The sequence below is a fragment of the Rana temporaria genome, chromosome 5, assembly GCF_905171775.1.
Source record: "Rana temporaria chromosome 5, aRanTem1.1, whole genome shotgun sequence".
NCBI lineage: Eukaryota > Metazoa > Chordata > Amphibia > Anura > Ranidae > Rana > Rana temporaria.
The window spans coordinates 301,096,325-301,101,039 of NC_053493.1; the positions used below are offsets into that span (position 1 = coordinate 301,096,325).

The following is a 4,715-nucleotide window of genomic DNA, read 5'->3' on the forward strand; positions in this document are numbered from 1 at the left end:
CAAGAGTTTCAATTTGTATGCAATCAGGCAGGCCCTTGCACTACATGGTTTTGGTAAACCTGAAGAGAAAACTGACAGGAAAACTGATAGTGTGTATGGGGCTTAAGGGAATAATCTCTTTCCGGGGGGTGGTAATCACATCTGAACAAGTCCTCTGAGAACACATTACCAAGGAGACCCCTACCATATTTTGTATCCTGCTTATTGTAATAGAGTATGTTACAAGATTAATGTAACCTTTTCTATATGCTTTCTAAAAAACGCCAAATCTAAACACCAAAACAAAAATAATAATGTATTACAGCTTACCAGTCCTTAGATTGGGTGGTTGCATTTGTTTTCTTTTTTTTTCCGTGTTTTTATCACCTGGTTATCTATATATGGAGCCAAAGTTATCACCCTAGGCAGGAAGCCCATGTGGGAACCCTTGGGTAGTACAAAAAGAGAATTCAATTGCTTAAAAGAAGCAGTAGTTAAGAGGTAGACTCTTGGGGCCGGATTGAGATACAATGGCGTATCTGTCCGGCCCGCGTAACGTATCTCCGATACGTTACGCCGCTCTAACTTTGGCCGAAAGTTCTTTATTCATAAAGAACTTGCGCCCTTAGTTACGGTGGTGTAACGTATCAGCTGCGGCGTAAGGCCACGTAATTCAAATGTGGAAGAGGGGGGCGTGTTTTATGTTAATGTGTGTTGACCTGACGTGATTGACGTTTTTTACGTCACTGTGTACATATCCCAGTGTGCATTGCTCTAAATGACGTCGCAAGGACGTCATTGGTTTCGACGTGAACGTAAATTACGTCCATCCGTATTCGCAAACGACTTACGCAAACGACGTAAAATTTCAAAACTCGGCGCGGGAACGACGGCCATACTTAACATTAGCTATGCCTCATATAGCAGGGGTAACTATACGCCGGAAAAAGCCGAACGCAAACGACGTAAAAAAAAAAAGCGCCGGGCGGTCGTTCGTTTCTGAATCGGCGCAACTCCTCATTTGCATATTTGTTGCGTAAACAAATGGAAGCGCCACCTAGCGGCCAGCGTGAGATTGCAGCCTAAGATCCGACGGTGTAAGTCACTTACACCTGTCGGATCTTAGGGAGATCTATGCGGAACCTGATTCTATGAATCAGGCGTATAGATACGACGGCCGGACTCAAAGATACGACGGCGTATCAGGAGATACGCCGTCGTATCTTCTTTCTGAATCTGGGCCTTGGAGCACATACTACATCAAAACAGTGGTGAAAATTTTTCCAAGAAGCACGGCATAAGAGAGAAAGGACAGAATTCTCTTGGAAGGAAAAGACCACCTTAGGAAGAAAGAAGGCTTTAGGCTGCAAGACAACCTTGAAAGGTTTAGGAAGGGCTCCTAACAGGATAAGGCTGCTTACTCACAGACCCTTTGCTCAATGGCGATAGCAAGAAAAAAGTCCACCTTGCGAGTGAGGTCAGACAAAAGAATATTCCGAATAGGTTCAAAAGTCAGATACTGAAGAGATGAAAGACCCAGATTAAGATTCCAGGGAGACAACGCGGAATGTACACAGGGATACATGTGTGAGAACCCCAGAACAGAGCGCTCAACCAGGTAGTGAGAGACCAAGGGTCTCTGAAATAAAACAGCAAAGCCTGATTTGTCTCAAAACCAGATGCTATGCTAGAGCAGACTGGAATTACATAATGCGTCCTAGATAGGGCACCTTGGGACCAAACATACAGATGATCTGGAGGTGCCCACAGAGAGTCTGTGGGTGTATGTTCCTTTTAATCCTGAACCCCCCCCCCCCATTCCTGTACCATCAGAACTGCTTTTGTAGGGCTTGTTTGTGATAGCAGCCAGGACTGCTGCTCCTCTGAAAAGCAATCCATGCACAGATCGCTTTTGAGAGGCATTTGACAGGCGGTAAAGAGGCATTATGTTGCCTCCTCACCGCCTGTTTTAAGACCGTAAATGCAGCATCACTACACCGCAACAGTGCAATGCAGTTGCGGTGTAGTTGCCGTGCAGCCCCATTCACCCTGGGTATACCTCCAGCTGCAGCCACAGCATGTGTACACCCCCAGCTGCTGCCTCTGCAGCTAAAGGGGAAGAAGTTGGGGGTGGTAGAAACAGCTCAACCATGTGGTTTTACCGCCCCTCCAACCTGACGTGAACAAGCCCTTGGTTCACATCTGTGTGGCTGCGTGCTGTATGTAGGGCAGCCCATTAAATTCAATGGGCTTCCCTACCCACGAAAATGCAGGGAAGGAAGTCCCTGACATTTTTTTCTTAAAGGGTTAGTAAAAGGAAAAATTATTTTTCCTTTAAAATAACAAACATGTCATACTTACCTCCACTGTGCAGTTCGTTTTGCACAGAGTGGCCACGATCCACGTCTTCTGGGGTCCCTCGGTGGCTATCTCTGGTCCTCCCTGCAAGTACTGACCACAGTCATGCGAGAGAGCTTGCATGGTGGTGAGTAATTGCGGGCGCGCTCCCGTGAGCGGCCATAGCCGCTCACTGTATCACTCGGCCCCGCCTCTCGGCATGCCGCGTCACTGCATGTGATTGACAGCAGTGCCAGCCAATGGCTGCGCTGCTCTCAATCCATCCGCCCTAGCCAATCAGCGGCCAGGCTGAGCGGCGAAGAGTATCTCGGGACCGCGCGCGGGGGACTTTCGAGGGGTCAGGTAAGTAAAACGGGGGCTCGGCGTCAGATGTTTTTTCACCTTAATGCATGCAAAATTTAAACTCCTTTAAATTGCACTGCACCAAAAGCACCCCACATTTTCCCAAGTGTGGGGTACCATTGAGAATTAATGGTACCCCCTAAAGAGCAGAGCGTGTTCCGCGACACACAGTAACCTGAACCAAGTCTTGGACTGGGGTGCCTCAAGACTGAAAATACTTTTTTTTTTTTTTTTTTTATAAATTCTGGGCCAGATTCACAAAGGTTAGCGGATCTTTAGATCCGTGTAACCTATGTGTTTTAAGATCCGCCCTCGCAAGTTTGTGAGGAAAGTGTCAAATTCACAACACACTTACCTCCAAACTTGCGACGGCGGATCCTAACTCCCCCAGCGGAATTCAAATTCCGCGGCTAGGGGAGTGTCATATTTAAATCAGGCGCGCTCCCGCGCCGATTTAAATACAAATGCGTCGTCCGGGGAATTTCCCGGCGTGCATTGCTCCCACTGACGTCAATAGGACGTCAGTGGTTGCGACGTGAGCGGGACTTGCGACGCGCGTGTTCGTGAATCGGCGTACGCAAACGACGTAGGAAATTTCAAAATCGACGCAGGAACGACGGCCATACTTAACAATACTTACCCCTGCTCTTAGCAGGGGTAAGTATACGACGGGTACCGCGCTACGGAAACGACGTAAGAACACTGCGTCGGGTCCGCGTACGTTCGTGAATTTCGCGTATCTCGCTGATTTACATATTATTCAGTGCAAATCAGCGGGAACGCCCCCGGCGCCATTTTTAAATAAAAAAAAAGATCCGACAGTGTAACACAGTGTGAAACTGTCGGATCTCAGCCCTATCTATGCGTATCTGATTCTATGAATCAGGTGCATAGATAGGACTAGTAAAAATCCGAGATACGATGGTGTATCTGAGATACACCGTCGTATCTCTTTTGTGAATCTGGCCCTCTTTGTTTATTTCAAGAATTACATTACAGGATAATACACTTCAGCTCATCTACTTAAACTATATCAGAGAGTTAAGAGAGCGATGGCAAGAAAAAAACCTCACCGTCCCCCCTTCCTCCTCCATCCTGGTTTCGTAATACTTCTCGTTTTCCTCTCTTTCTTTCTATCTCTTATTGCCCTCCCTTCCCCCCTCCCCTTCCCAAAAAAAAGGGGGGTTCATTCTGGCTATTCCCCACCCCCCTCCCCAACCCCTCCCTATACCTCTCGCACAGAGCCCAAATCGCCTGGTATCTCTTATCCTGATCTTTCAATGCCATTGTTAAATTCTCCATTTGTTGGATCTCTGCCACTTTTGCGAGCCATTGTGCTCTTGATGGAGGAATCTCCTGCTTCCACATAGCTGGGATACACGCTCTCGCAGCTATGATAAGATGTCTTATCAGCGAGTTTTGGTATTTTTCCATTGTCAGTGGAATATCTAGTAATAAGACAGCCGATGGTCTATCCACTAAATGAATTCCTGCAATTTTATCAATTGTTTCCGGTACTGTTTTCCAGAATTCCTGTATTTTTCTACACTCCCACCATATATGCACTAATGTCCCTTCCGCTTCCAGACATCTCCAACAGACATCTGATGTCTCTGGGTATATTCGGTGTAATACTGTTGGTGTTCTGTACCATCTTGTTAGTATTTTATCTCCTCCTTCCTCATATTTACTTGCTACTGATGCCTTGTATGTAAATCTCAGGATCTTATCTCTTTGTTCTTGAGTGAATGTTAGTTCCAGGTCTCTCTCCCATGCTTGTATGAATGTAAATTCTTGTGGTATGTCTAGATTTACTAATGTTGCATAGAAGTAAGACAGACAGTGTCTTATTGAGTTCCCTTCTAGGCATATCTGCTCAAATTACCTGGCAGGGGAGACACCATGATCATGAAGGTGGTTCTCCCAGGGCGAGGCACGGCTATTGCACACTCTAGGCCGTGCTGATCGTGGTTGTCTTCCCTGCCGCTTCTCGGCCTTTTGGCTAGGACTGGGTGTGGTATCTGTCCTTATCAGTT

The 4,715-nt window shown here is 46.7% G+C and overlaps 1 non-coding gene across 1 annotated transcript; it reads left to right on the top strand.

Moving 5' to 3' along the window:
- Window positions 1-4,556: 4,556 nt before the first annotated feature.
- On the top strand, window positions 4,557-4,715 carry LOC120942174. Its single transcript, XR_005749948.1, has one exon. It is a non-coding gene; the product is annotated as a U1 spliceosomal RNA (small nuclear RNA).